General features: G+C 42.3%; 1 long non-coding RNA gene across 3 annotated transcripts in view; it reads left to right on the forward strand.

The window, feature by feature from the left end:
• Positions 1-13674, forward strand: part of LOC148348755 (uncharacterized) — a 45280-nt gene extending 31606 nt beyond the window's left edge. For 2 of the 3 annotated variants that reach the window (XR_015847735.1, XR_015847736.1), the window contains 2 exons: positions 6526-6598; positions 9821-9960. This is a non-coding gene — a long non-coding RNA (uncharacterized LOC148348755). Of the gene's footprint in view, positions 1-6525; positions 6599-9820; positions 9961-13626 lie in introns of those variants that run through there. The other variant, XR_015847734.1, reaches the window with a different exon arrangement.
• Positions 13675-15484: the final 1810 nt, after the last annotated feature.

Here is a 15484-nt window from a genome sequence, read left to right on the forward strand (position 1 = left end):
GCCACGTTGCCGTAAAACATAGGAAAAAGGATGAAAACCAAAAGTGATGTAGAAATATAAAAACACCAACAACTGCATTTTTGGTTTCAGCCAAAACAATTTGCAGAATCACGACTCAGAGTGTTCAGTCAACAGCAATGGATCTCACATAAAATAATCCCAATGAAGTAAAAGAAGACAAACCCCACTGACCTCAGGAGGCCAGAGCTGTGAGCAGACACCTGAAACCCTGCAATTCAGTTCTCTTTGAGCCAGCGAAAAACCAAAAGGAGCCTGGGATAAAACAATTTGAAAGAAGCCAGCAAGCGGACAAGAGGTCTGGCTTACAAGAGGCTAAAAGAGTCCTCTGAAGCCAGTGAGCCAGGTTCCAGCCAAACAAGCAGTACAGGATGATAATCCTGGCCCCCGGCGTCTAAGCCTGATCTAACTAGCCGGTGGGACCCAGCCAGCGATCTCAAAGAAAGCCTCCAGCCACCAGCAGCCAACCATGGCTTTAACACATTGCATTCCGTGGCCCTCATCCGGGTCTTCACTTCCATCGAACCAAGACCAAAGTCCATCTCATGGTGCTAGGTATTGATGTAGATGTGACTTACAGGTGGAATTCTATCAAACTACAATCCAACCTAGTTGATTTAGATCTTATTTACAGTATAATCAAGCCAACAATTTCTTATTTTTGTTTTTTTTAGTGCTCTATTCAAGTTTCTTCTGTAGATGATTGGTAAAAGAAAACTCCATGTGTCGGTCTTCTAATGAAACCATACAAGCAAGATCTTCTCAATACACAAAGGTTGAATTGACTTTTCTTGGCAGATATTCTTGTCTTTCTTCTGGAAATTTCCTTTCTGGACCTAATTCCGCTGACAATAATCCCAGCCATCAGGGACTCACTACAAAATGTCTGCACTTAGTACACATGCTATCAAGTATCCCATGTCATTTCTTCACTTTCTTTTTCCGGCACTACCAATCTGAACTGATTAAACATAGATAAACCATAAAGTAAAAGAGGCTATTGGTGGAGCCCTGGGGGACACCACAAGAGGAAGACTTCTTATTAAACTGGGTTTACAGAGACGTCGTTTTGAGACCTGCTGCGGGGACAGGTAATTTGCATCAGTAATCATTACAACTGGAGCATAAACATTTTTTTGTTGTCTTTCCAAAACTTCAGCAGCATCAACAGATAGGTGAAGAAAAGTCCATGTAACAAGAGAAATTACTGGATGGCTTGACTTGCTAGTTCGTTAATACTAAGGCTGCAACAACGAATCAATAACATTGATTAAAATGGTTTTAAATCTTATTGAACTGATTAAACATAGATGAACTATAAAGTAAAAGAGGCTATAGGTGGAGCCCTGGGGGACACCACAAGAGGTAGACTTCTTATTAAATTGGGTTTACAGAGACTAAGTGACAGAGGTTGTTTACGTCACCAACCAAATCCTAGTAAAACTTTAAGGCCTCTTAAATGCAGTCACCTGAGAAAAGCGAATTCCGATACAGTGGAACCTCGGTTTTTGAACGTCTCTCAGTTCGAAAAAATCAGAGTCTGACCCAAAAATTTAGAGAAATTTTTGCTTCGCTGTTAGCTCAAAAAAATCGGAGTTCGAACGCCGGTAATGCGTGAGTGCGTACGCTAGGGTGCCATGCTGAGCGGCGTACGGGTGTAGATGGCTCTTTTCCTGACCAACTGTTATCGCGTGCGGACGTGCTTCGTTTTGCTTTCGCTTTTAATATTGGTGTACCAAGTGTTTTAGCCCCTAATTATGCCTCCGAAGAAAGTCAGTGCAAGCAGCAAAGTTGCTACAGGTGAAAAAAGAAAAGTAGTACGTACAACTATTGCATTTAAGAAAGAAATAATAGCTCCACCGTCCACCTGTGCCTTCTGCTGACCACCACAAAGGTAACAAATCCTATTCATAATTCTTTTCTTTGTCCTTTTTTTTAATTTTTACACGTTCATGTTAGCGTCATCTTTCGTACGGAAGATTACGATAACGCGAACGTACGATTAGCCTGGGTTAGCTTCATGTTTACGTTAAACATTCAGGGTGTTGGAACGGAGCCCAACATTGAGGGTGTTGGAACGGAGCCCTCTTTCCAATGAACCGCTCACCACTTGTTGTGGAGACCCGGGTGCTAAATGACTTGTAAACGACCTGATTTTTTTATATTTACACGTTCATGTTAGCGCAATATTTCGTACGGAAGATTACGATAACGCGAACGTACGATTAGCCTGGGTTAGCTTCATGTTTACGTTAAACATTCAGGGTGTTGGAACGGAGCCCCCTTTCCAATGAACTGCTCACCACTTGTTGTGGAGACCCGGGTGCTAAATGACTTGTAAAGACCTGATTTTTTTATATTTACACGTTCATGTTAGCGTCATCTTTCGTACGGAAGATGACGATAACGCGAATGTACGATTAGCCTGGGTTAGCTTCATGTTTACGTTAAACATTTAAGGTAAACATTCAGGGTGTTGGAACGGAGACCAACATTCAGGGTGTTGGGACGCAGCCCCCTTTCCAACGAACCGCTCACCACTTGTTGTGGAGACCCGGGTGCTAAATGACTTGTAAACGACCTGATTTTTTTATTTTTACACGTTCATTTTAGCGTAATGTTTCGTACGGAAGATTACGATAACGCAAACGTACGATTAGCCTGGGTTAGCTTCATGTTTACGTTAAACATTCAAGGTAAACATTCAGGGTGTTGGAACGGAGCCCCCTTTCGAACGAACCGCTCACCTCTTGTTGTGGAGACCCGGGTGCTAAATGACTTGTAAACGACCTGATTTTTTTATTTTTACACGTTCATGTTAGCGTAATCTTTCGTACGGAATATTACGATAACGCAAACGTACGATTAGCCTGGGTTAGCTTCATGTTTACGTTAAACATAATTGTTATTGTATAGTGACTTGTTTACCTGACTGCCCATTTTGCACATCTGGTTAGCTGCTCCTCTTGCACTCTTTGCACTACTGTATAATACTATACATAGCTATAATTAATTAGCATATTATTAGTACTTCAATACTCTAACTCAGTACAACATTTATTTATATCTGTACATTCAAGGAAACTGTGCGTGTCACATGTATCGACATTTCGTTTTGTATACACGTGTACAAGAATGACAATAAAGTATATATGAATCTGAATCTGAACATTCAAGGTAAACATTCAGGGTGTTGGAACGGATTAAAACGATTTACATTATTTTTAATGGGAAAAATGATTTCGGTGATCGAACACATCGGTTTTCGAACAGGGTTCTGGAACGGATTATGGTCGAGAACCCAGGTTCCACTGTATTTAATTCCCCCATCAGTCTTAGCAAGGTTAGCAAATGCTTCACTCTAAAAGTATAGGACACCTCACACGACCTATATTGTTTAATAAAACGTGAGCAAACGCGAATCCCGACTCAGACAGGTTCTTTAACTAACATGAAAACAGCCCAGTGGTGTCAGCCGGCGCATCACATCCTCTCATGAATTAGAAAGTGTCCTTGGAGATCTCCCTCCTTTCGGAAATCTCGTTTCAGCAATCTTTTTCCCCTTCCCGTGCGTCGCACCACTGCCCCTGCTCACTTCTGCTGCAGACACACTTACGATAATGAATAGCTGCAAGGGGCCGGCGTTCTTTACTGCCGCCCGGAAAAACGGACACGCCGTCTGCTTCCAAACAGACCCCCAAATTTATGCAGAAGCATCTGCTTAGGCAGTTCTAATCACCTACCTGGATTTTAGATCGTTTTTTACCCAATATTTTATCGATCAAGGGAGACATCTTGAGCTCTCTTGACGTGCAAATGAACCCTTATGAACAGGGTTGGGTAGGGTTACTTTAACTGGATTACTTGTAATGACTTTTGGATTACTCCGATACCAAATATGCTAATAAAAGACAAAAGAAACTCAATATGAATCTCATTATCTCATCTCATTAGCTGCACCGCTTATCCTTAGTAGGGTCGCGGGGGTGCTGGAGCCCATCCCAGGAATCATGGGGGGGTGTGCAGGGGACACCCTGAACTGGTTGCCAGCCAATCGCAGGGCACACAGGGACAGACAACTCGCTCATTCACACCGAGGGACAATTTGGACCGGCCAATCCAACCGGAAATGCATGTTTTTGGAGTGTGGGAGGAAACCGGAGTGCCCGGAGGAAACCTACGCAAGCACGGGGAGAACATACAAACTCCGCACAGGAAGTCCGGTAGCTGGATTTGAACCCACACAGGAGGTTCCCAAGACCTTAGAACTGTGCCGCACACGCGCTAACCACTGCGTCGCCGTGCTGCCCCTATATATGAATAAAATGACTCAATTTTGTGCAGGCTTGGGGAGTAACAGAATACACGGAACGGCAAAAATGATGTTGGCAAGCTGTTTGGATTTATTTTCATTTTGTTTCTGTCGCATTTGATGTTCGTTTTGCCGGAGATCAAAGAGATCAAAGCCAGGAGAGAAAGCTTACCGCGTGTTGTGAGTCATCATTCTATTCATATTTAGTTTCTTTTGTCTTTTATGAGCATATTTGGTATTGGAGTAATCCAAAAGTCATTGAAAGTAATCCAGTTAAAGTAACCCTACCCAACCCTGTTTATAGAATAGAATAGAATATACCTTTATTGTCATTGGTACAAAACGGGTTGAACATATTGTGACAACGAAATTGGGCGTGGCACTCCAGTTTCACATTTAACAGTGAGGATAAGAGAAAACAAAGAAGATAAAGGAACAAAGAAGATAAGATCATAATTTACACGATATAAGGGAACAAAAAAGATAAGGTTATAATTTACACAATATAAAGGAACAAAGAAGATAAGGTTATAAACAGGGTTTGGTAGGGTTACTTTAACTGGATTACTTTCAATTACTTTTGGATGACTCCAATACCAAATATGCTCATAAAAGACAAAAGAAACTAAATATGAATAAAATGACTACATTTTGTGCAGGCTTGGGGAGTAACGGAATACATGGAACGGCAAAAATGATGTTGGCAAGCTGTTTGGATTGATTTTCATTTTGTTTCTGTCGCATTTTATGTTCGTTTTGCCGGAGATCAAAGAGTTAAAAGCCAGGAGAGAATGCTTACCACGTGTTGTGAGTCATTATTTTAAATAAAAATTAAATATATGGTTCTTTTTTCATTTTTGTTTTGGATGAGGTGGTTGGAAAATAGTATCTTACAAATTTGTCATGTTTGCCATGGCGCCCAATTGGCCCGCCCGTGTGGCGCCAGCTGCGGCTCGTTGACTGATTGGCTTTCCTTCTATTTAAGTTCAGTGTTCTCACTCTCCGTTTGTCAGTCCATCAACGAACCTCTGCCCCGCAAGACGTGGGTTCTGACTCGGTCCTGTTGCCTGTTGGTATTTCTTGTCCGGTATTATTCCGGTTTATTTTGTCCTGTTTAATATCAGTTTCCAGTTTTTTTCCCGTCTATTCTTGTCCTGTTTATTATCCTCTCCAGTTTTTGTTCCCGTCTAGTTTGTCCTGTTTAATTTCGATATCTTGTCTCTATATCCATCATGTCTGTCCCGTCCTGTCCGGTATCGACCCCATTTACCTTAAATAGGTCAAGAATCATTTAAGGACAAGGCAATGTTGTGTTCCTGGCGGACAGTGGTAAGTAAGCATTCAGAGAGGCTTCATTACTTATTGAAAAGCTGTAGATTATTTTGCACAGCATGCATTCTTTTGATCGCTGTGTTTAGCAGTAAAGAGAGAAGAATTCCAGCTTAGCGTATTTGTCTGAATAATGTACAAGTAAATAGAGAACAAAAAGAGAAAAAGTAACAGCTCAGAAAAAATAAACACAATGAGATTTTTTTTTTAAGGAATTTTTTAAAAAGTAGAAAAAACATGGAAAAAAGAAGAAAAAGTTTGTGTTGCATTCAAATAATTTCCAATGATATCAAGTGAATCTTGTTGCCAACATCATACTTCCACTCAAAAATGTTATTAAGTACAGTTCTGTATCTTACAACCGACTAAATAAGCCCCCACAAGTGTTAATATTATGCGAAAAAATATATCAGAAAATAAAAAGAAATGGATATCTTGTGAAAGAATCGTAAGAACAAACGACGTTTGTAGGCCGTACAACCTTTGCAATAGTACACGAGTCAATTCATTCAAAAGAGAAAAATAATTTTGCATTGCCGGAAACTCAGCAAAATGTAACTTGATGTCAAGTTTTGGACATGTTTGATAATGACTTAGTTGCCACACTTGGGATTGCTGTTGCTCACTGTTGTTTCAAGCGTTGCTCACCGACTTTGTGTGAACACTCAGACCCCTGGAAAATTACAGGGAACATTGCTTGCAAGTAAAACCATACACAATTCTCTGTGTCTTTTTGTATGCAGATTTTTGTTACAAGTGTTGGGTTGAACCTGACAATATTAAACTACTAGTATAAAAGGACAAAGCTAGATAAAATCAAAATATTATGTCAGTGTGGTCAGCTAAGTTTTTTTTTTTTTTTTTAGATACCTGTGAACGTCATTCCTTCACCGTTCAAGGGATGAGTCCCCAATGACCTACTTGCCTCCACAGATACAGGTCAGGCGACATCCCACCTTCACCCAGATTAAAAACCGCACAGCGTTAGCGCAAAACACACCAGCCCGCAAGCTAGCAAACGCCCATACTGTTAGCATTCTGGCGCTTACGTACGCTAACACATGTATGGGCTCATGTCACACTTTGGCAACCTTTTCGCTCGCTTCCAAACACAAACTCGGCAGGCAAAAAAAAAAAAGCAAAAAAAAAAAGCCAGATGGAATCACAGCGTGGGCCGTTGGCCTTTCATGCACTCCAGGGACGTGATTTTTCACCGTTTCGCCTCCTTCACGACCATTATTCCTCTCCTTTAAAACAAATAAGGTCGAGTCATGTTTATTCATATAACCCTTAATGACACAAAGTCTTAAAGGGCTGCACAAACCAATATTGCAACATCCCCTGATCTGAAACACACACAAGGGCAAGGAAAAACTCCGGTATCGATCCCGTCTGTCCCATCCTATCCGGTATCTTGCTCCAGAATCCGGTATCGATCCCGTCTGTCCTATCCGGTATCTGGTATCCTGTATCCGGTATCGATCCCGTCCGTCCTGTCCTGTGCGGTATCTTGCTGTTGTATCCAGTATCTGTCCCTTCGGTCCTGTCCTGTCTTCTGCTCGTGTAACAAGTATCCGGTATCTTACTGTTGTATCCAGTATCGGTCCCGTCTGTCCCGTCCTGTCCGGTATCTTGCTCCAGAATCCAGTATCGATCCTGTGTGTCCTGTCCGGTATTCAGTATCCGGTATGATCCTGTCCGTCCCACCCTGTGCGGTATCTTGCTGTTATATCCAGTATCTGTCCCGTCTGTCCTCTCCTGTCCGGTTACCTGCTCGTGTAACCAGTATCCGGTATCTTGCTGTTGTATCCAGTGTCTGTCCCGTCTGTTCAGTCCTGTCCGGTATCTTGCTCCAGAATCCGGTATAAATCCCGTCTGTCCTGTCCGGTATCCGGTATCGATCCCGTCTGTCCCGTCCTGTGCGGTATCTTGCTGTTGTATCCAGTATCGGTCCCGTCTGTCCTGTCCTGTCCGGTATCCTGCTCGTGTAACCAGTATCTGGTATCACGCTGTTGTATCCAGTATCGGTCCCGTCTGTCCTGTCTGGTATCTTGCTCCAGAATCCGGTATCAATCCCATCTGTCCTGTCCTGTCCGGTATCTTGCTGTTGTATCCAGTATCGGTCCCGTCTGTCCTGTCCTGTCCGGTATCCTGCTCGTGTAACCAGTATCCGGTATCATTCTGTTGTATCCAGTATCGGTCCCGTCTGTCCTGTCCGGTATCTTGCTCCAGAATCCAGTATCAATCCCATCTGTCCCGTCCTGTCCGGTATCTTGCTGTTGTATCCAATATCAGTCCCGTCTGTCCTGTCCTGTATCTTGCTGTTGTATCCAATATCAGTCCCGTCTGTCCTGTCCTGTCCGGTATCCTGCTCTTGTAACCAGTATATGGTATCCGGCAAGGAAAAACTCAATACCTTAGCATGAGGTCATCCCCCTTCCAGAATGACCATTTTGAAATGGATGTTGCAATGGCAACAACAGAAAACTGTTCTGACTGGAGGACAAGCCAGATCAGGACCTAAACGCGTGACATTCTCACACAAGCCTTTTATTTTACGGGAAATGGGGAGTCGTGCATGTCAGACAGCGGTATGGCGTGGAATGACAGGAAGCCAGAGACTGACGAGATCGATTCCAATTACCCGAGTTGATATTGGACAGACAGACAGGATAGATAATGAAACAGGATATCTAAAATAAACAAGACAAACAAGACGGGAACGAAAACTGGAAACCGATATTAAACTGGAACAATACCGCACTGGAAATACCTACAAGAAAACAGGGCCGAGTCAGAACCCACGTCTTGCGGGGCAGAGGTTCGTTGACGGACCGACAAAGTAAGAGAGAGCGCACTGAGCTTAAAAAGACGGAAAGCCAATCTGTTAATGAGCCGCATCTGGCGCCACACGGGCGGGGCCAATTGGGTGCCATGGCAACCGTGACAGATTCTAATGTCATCCTCCTTTAAACCTTTTTTATGTTCTACCCTCCACTATTTTTTTTGCCAAGAACTGTTTATTTTATCCTGACTCAGACCTGAAAATGTGAGGGAACACTCGGATCTTCAACCGTTTGTGGTGAAGGAGCTGTAAATATCGATTCACGGTTAAAGGCAATTACAATAATGGAGCTAATAAGAATGCAGCTTTGACTGTTCCTGGCTTTCACGATAAAAAAAGCTGAGAAAGCTTCTACGCAGACCCGTTGAGGTTTTTATGACCATGATCCGTCCCTGACGGAAATAAGCCCTGGACACATCTTCAGCATCTGAGCAAGGGGAATCGCTCGCCAAGGCCCGGGAGGGGAACTTAAGACGAAACTGCTGAAAACATTTCAAACGGAAACACAAGGACCTGTCTGGAAAAGAGCCGAGATGAAATCAGCAAAATCAAGAAACCGGCGTCTGATTCTGCTGATTGAAGGACTGCTTACTTGGAAAAAACCCATCTTAATGTACCCAGGGTTTTGATGATATTGTACACAAACAGGGTTGGGTAGGGTTACTTTAACTGGATTACTTTCAATGACTTTTGGATGACTCCAATACCAAATATGCTCATAAAAGACAAAATAAACTAAATATGGATAAAATGATGACTCACAACACGTGGTAAGCTTTCTCTCCTGGCTTTGATCTCTTTGATCTCCGGCAAAACGAACATAAAATGCCACAGAAACAAAATTAAAAGAAATCCAAACAGCTTGCCAACATCATTTTTGCCGTTCCATGTGTTACGTTACTCCCCAAGCCTGCACAAAATTGAGTCATTTTATTCAAAGCAGTTATCACTTCAAATTTTTCAGTTCATATATTCTTCGTGGTTTGCTGTCCCACCATAGTTGTAATGCCTTCTCAAGTTCCAATCCATTATCATCCTCCTCATAGCGTAACCAGGAATATAATTTAGTCCATTGGGGCAGAAAAGTCCTTTTCTTGCTAGTATTCTTTTGTTTATTTTCTTTCGTCGAATCGTTCGCTTCAACACACGTGTTTTCCTTGCCTCTGCGATCTTCCGAAGAATTCTCCGCCGTTTTTTCGTGCCGGAATTATTGCCGTTGTTACCACTTTCTGTGTTATGTTTCGACTTATTACCGACACTGAAGAAATGACCAACTTTTTGTTGATTTGCACCTAATACCAACTGTTTTTTCGGAGGCATACTTCTCTTTCACCCGACAACCGCCACAACAATAGCGTCATCTCGAAGCAACGAGATCTCGTTTGCCAAGATCGGCGCGAGACCAAAACAACAATGGCGGATGGCGGATCTGCCTGACGAGAAGTTTGGACTGCGGTAAATCTTATTTTTTTTAAAAAAGTAATCGGGTAATGATGACAATTTGGTGTCAAAAAGGTTGCGTCCCGGGGACGCAGGTTGATTTGAGACGATGCGTCCCCAGCAAAAATGATGCGTCTAGGACGCAGGGACGGGGGCAAACCAGAACACTGCATTAATAATGATGACACACTAAGGATACCTGTATTGTATCCATGTCTAAACGCACATGGAAAAATTACAAAGGACTAGAAGTAAACGAGACAGCCAAAACACAAACAATCGTACTGAATTTGAAATCTGAACAGGGAAGGCAACGCAAGCTCAGTAGCCATTTGGGTGCAGACTGCAGCAGCAGAAGGATAAAACAAAAATCTGTAGAAGAGCATGTACTAGGATGCTTTTAGTCAGTCATTCATTTCTTTATTTATTCTCACCAAATGGAGCGGTTGAATAACACAGCATGCATTCATTGATTAGGTTGAGATCATTGAAGTTCATTCATCCATTTTCCAGCCGCTTATCCTTATTATGGTCGCTGGGGTGCTGCTGCTTAACCCGTTGACTTTGGGCAGGGGGCAGTGGACGGGGGACAACCTAGACTAGTTCCCAGCCAATCACAGGACACACAGAGTCGGACAACTATAGACCCAAAAGATTTTTTTTTCGTCTTTGCATAATGTAGGATTACCTATCACTGAATGGTTTTATTCTAAAGAAGGAGTGTTTTAGGGTCTGGTATGCCCACATGCTTCCACCAGAGGGTGCCAACAGGGTTTGGAACGGAGCACAGGTGTGTCCAGTCACCACATACATGTTCCTAATTATCCTGACCGTTTAAAAGGACATTTTGGATGGCACACATCGTTGAGTCATTTTTATTTCTACTGCCATTGCGACCTCTGATTAGTTTTTTTGTTTCCAGTTTCTGGTTTGGATGTTTTATGAATTTTTTTTCGCAACCTCTTGTTTTTTTGTTTGTTACTTTGTGCCTTGAACGGGTGCATATCAGCTGCCACACCAGTTTTTTTTTAAATTCTGGTTTCTTGTTTGGATATTTTGTTACTTTAGCGTCCACTTGTTAGTTTGTATCTTTGTTCCTTGCTGATTCAATTTCCAGTTTCGGTCTTTGTTTCTGATTTGTGTCTAGTTTGATTTGGTTGGACATGTCAATTATATTTGTTTCCCCTTCTCTGTTTGTTACTTTTTTCCTAGTTTTTTTTAATAGATTCCGTTCCTTATTTTAAGCGCCCCAGCCTCAGTTCCTGCTTCCACCCATTCCTGTCAGGACCAGAACGGAGACAGGACCCACTTGCGTTGCGTTTCACTCAATTTTATTGGAAGAAAGGAAAGGGTTGCACCCACAATCCGGTGACCGCTGGACGCGGGAAGCAGGTCGCTCTGAACGCGGAAGTTGGACTTCCGTGGCGAGCGATGGCGGTGTCGGAAACAGAATAAACGGGTCAGTAGCAGGGACAGGAGAGCAAAAAACGTGGTCTGGATCAGAAACAAGTCGAAAGCCAGAAGAGAATAGTAGACGTGGTCAGGATAAAAACAGGTGCCACAGTTTATATATTGCTTTTTTGTTCTGCCTTTCAAATGATTAATCAAATGTAGGTCGATTTATTTATAAATCTGACTGTGCCTCACCTGACACCACCCTCACCGAATGTGACTGGTCCAAGCGCTATGTTTTACATACAGTGGAACCTGGGTTCTCGACCATAATCCTTTCCAGAACCCTGTTCGAAAACCGATTTGGTCGATCACCGAAAATCGTTTTTGCCATTAAAAGTAATGTAAAATCATTTTAATCTGTTCCAAATCCTTGAAGGCTTACCATAAACGTAAACATGAAGCTAACCCAGGCTAATCGTTCGCGTTAGCGTAATCTTCCGTACGAAAGATTACGCTAACATGAACGTGTAAAAATAAAAAAATCAGGTCGTTTACACCTCATTTAGCACCCGGGGTCTCCACAACAAGTGGTGAGCGGTTAGAGGATAAAGAAAAGATTTATGAATAGGATTTCTTACCTTTGTGGTGGTCTGCAGAAGCCATGCTCTATTCCCTCGAAAGAAGAGAAACTCGCACATCTTCTTCATATTTTGCTATTATTTATAGTTGTACGCACTACTCTTTTTTTTCACCTGTAGCAACTTTGCTGCTTGCACCGCCCATCTTCCTAGGCATAATTAGGGGTTAAAACACTCCGTTCACCGATATTCAAAACGAAAGCAAAAAGAAGTACGCGATCACAGTTCTTCATGAGGGGTGGGGGCAATCTACACCCGTACGCCGTTCAGCATCGCCCCTAGCGTACTGGCGTTCGAACTCCGATTTTTTGAATGAAAAGCGAAGCAAGAATTTCTCAATTTTTGGTCGAGAACCGATTTGTTCGAACTGAGAGGCGTTCGTAAAACGAGGTTCCACTGTAGATCAAGATTGTCTCCGAGAAAGGGCCATTGCTAGGTTGTTCCGTATCATAATACCAAGTGACTTTTAAATGGATCTATAGCTTATTATAACAGACATATGCCCCCTTGTCCACATACCCAAAGGACCAGCAAATAGATTTTTCCGAGTCTCATTGAACCAATCACTCATTTCATAGACTGAGCTGTTTGAAGGTAGCCGCGCCCTTCCACGTTGCTATTAACCTCGAGTGTCTCCGCTTATAAGAAAGGACGAATGTTTTCGTCCGTGCAAATTGAACTGTTGCTGGAGTCTGTCATTGATCAGCGAGCAACGTAGGATTGATTGAAGGTTTATAATTAAAAAGGCGGAGGGTGGACAAAACATTCTTGTATTTATGACATGAAGATCAATGGGGGAAAATTGTTCAATGACATAAACAATTTGCTTTCTAGTAAGTGAAAATATCAATAACTTGATTAATCCCTAGTCATGACCACATCAACTCTTTGCCTTGAAGAATTCTCGTGCCGGCGTGACGAGGGGGCCCTATCGTGGCTGCAGAGCCGGAGCTAAGGTGAAGGCTAAGCGGCTAGCGGCGATATAAGCCTTCGGTACTGTCTGTAATCATGGGAAATGTCAACTCTCTGCCAAGTAAGACCAACGAACTGGCTGTGCTGGTGAAAAACATCAAAGCGCACAGGGAGAGCAGTTTGCTGTGTTTTACGGAAACGTGGCTCACGTCTAGCATCCCTGACGCTAACGTGGAGCTACCCGGCTTCAGCGCTGTTAGGGCAGACAGAGACACAAAAGCCTGCAGGAAGCGGAGAGGAGGCGGACTTGACACAAAACAAAGCTCAAGACACTTGTGGAGTCCTAAAAATAACAACTTTTTATGAAAATCGGTGAGGCCAACAACAACAAAACAACAACGGCAACAAACACAAACCCAGCCGTAAATATACCAAATGAGCACAGCAGGCTAGCCAGCTAGCAGACCACTACCGGGGCTAACCTGGAAGCCTTCAGGAACCCCCGCGCTAACGGGGAGCTATCAGGACAATATAATTTAAATTGCAAGACACGCTGCAAAAAAAACACAAAAGGAAAAGACACAATCACATACCTAGAAGGAGGCAAAGGCAAAAAATGAACGCACGCTGTACTCGACAGCAGGTGAACTTACCCTAAGCTAAGTCCCAAATACTCTAAGCAAAAATCAACGCTATGCATTCGCTGTTTACTACAATTATCGTCCGTTTTTCAACAGGACCAGAGAACGGAGCGTGGTCGGAGATCGGAAGCAAGTCAGGTAACCAGAGACGATCGGGAAGGACCGGGAAAGTCCTTGTTACGTCACAGTTGTAAGGGATATCAGCAGTGTTCATTTTACCTCTGAAAAGTGATGGGTCCCGGGGACTCACATGCTCAAAAATCTATGGGTCCCAACAGAGATCTATGGGTCCCCAAAATTTAGTCTTATCGAGGTTGAAATTGTAAATCGGCGACAAATATATAGATAATTATATAAATCTATATATTCATTCAGTTTTAATCATCACACTTAATTGGTAATACAAAGCAGTTATCACTTCAGATTTTTCCGTTCATAAAAATATTGTACATTATACAAAATAATATTGCTGAAGTATTAGTCTATATATTCATGCAGTTTTAATCACTTCAGATTTTTCAGTTCATATATTTTTCGTGGTTTGCTGTCCCGCCACAGTTGTAATGCCTTCTCAAGGTCCAATTGCAGCAACGGAATTTCCATAGCTAATTTGTGTTTTTTATTGTCGTTGTGCCGATCCAATGTGCTTTTCTGAAAGTTCGTATTGCGAAATGATTTATGCAATCCATTTTTTTTGTCACGCTGGGTACACGCATCACAGAACATGTAGCCTCCATTATCATCCTCCTCATAGCGTAACCAGGAATATAATTGAGTCCATTTTGGCAGAAATGTCCTTTTCTTGCTAGGAGTATTCTTTTGTTTATCTTTCGTCGAATCGTTGGCTTCAAAACACATGTTTTCCTTGCCTTCGCAGTCCTCTGAAGAATTTCTCCACTGTTTATTCGTGCCGGAATTATTGCCGTTGTTACCACTTTCTGTATTATGTTTCGACTTATTACCGACACTGAAGAAATTACCAATTTTTTGTTGATTTGCACCTAATAGCAACGGTTTTTACGGAGGCATACTTCTCTTTCACTCGACAACCACCAAAACAACGACGTCATCTCGAAGCAACGAGATCTCGTTTGCCGAGATCGGCGCGAGACCAAAACAACAATGGCGGATCTGCCTGACGAAAAGTTTGGAGTGCGGTAAATCTTTCTTAAAAAAAAAAAGTAATCCGGTAATAATGACAATTTGGTGTCAAAAAAGTTGCGTCCCGGGGACGCACGTTGATTTGACACAATGCGTGTTATGGAACATATCTGCATGATTGTGGGGAGGAACACTACAAGTTCTATACGTAATTGAATTGAATTGTAATCCAATTAAACCGTCAGGGTTGGGTAGGGTTACTTTAACTTGATTACTTTCAATTACTTTTGGATTACTCCAATATCAAATATGCTAATAAAAGACAAAAGAAACTAAATATGGATAAAATAATGACTCACAACACGTGGTAAGCTTTCTCTCCTGGCTTTGATCTCCGGCAAAACGAACATCAAATGCCACAGAAACAAAATGAAAATAAATCCAAACAGCTTGCTAACATCATTTTTGCCGTCCCATGTATTCCATTACTCCCCAAGCCTGCATAAAAATTGAGTCATTTTATCCATATTTAGTTTCTTTTGTATTTTATTAGCATATTTGGTATTGGAATAATCCAAAAGTAATTGAAAGTAATCCAGTTCAAGTAACCCTACCCAACCCTGTTTAAAACACTCAACGCTTTAAAATCCGATTCCACGCATTCAAACAGCTGATTATTTTACCTAAGCTCCGTGGTCGGCCTGCAACCTGAACGTGACAGGTTCAGTGGAGAATCAATGGAACTTTGTGCTGACTCCTTCGTGTGAATTGATCCAAAACATCTCACCTGACCTCCCTCTAAGACACGTTGTCGCGTTTGCAGCATTGAGCACGCTTGGTGAATCAAAGTCTA

This window comes from Urocampus carinirostris, chromosome 18 (assembly GCF_059441175.1).
Source record: "Urocampus carinirostris isolate Australia breed hairy pipefish chromosome 18, RoL_Ucar_1.0, whole genome shotgun sequence".
Taxonomy (NCBI): Eukaryota; Metazoa; Chordata; class Actinopteri; order Syngnathiformes; family Syngnathidae; genus Urocampus; species Urocampus carinirostris.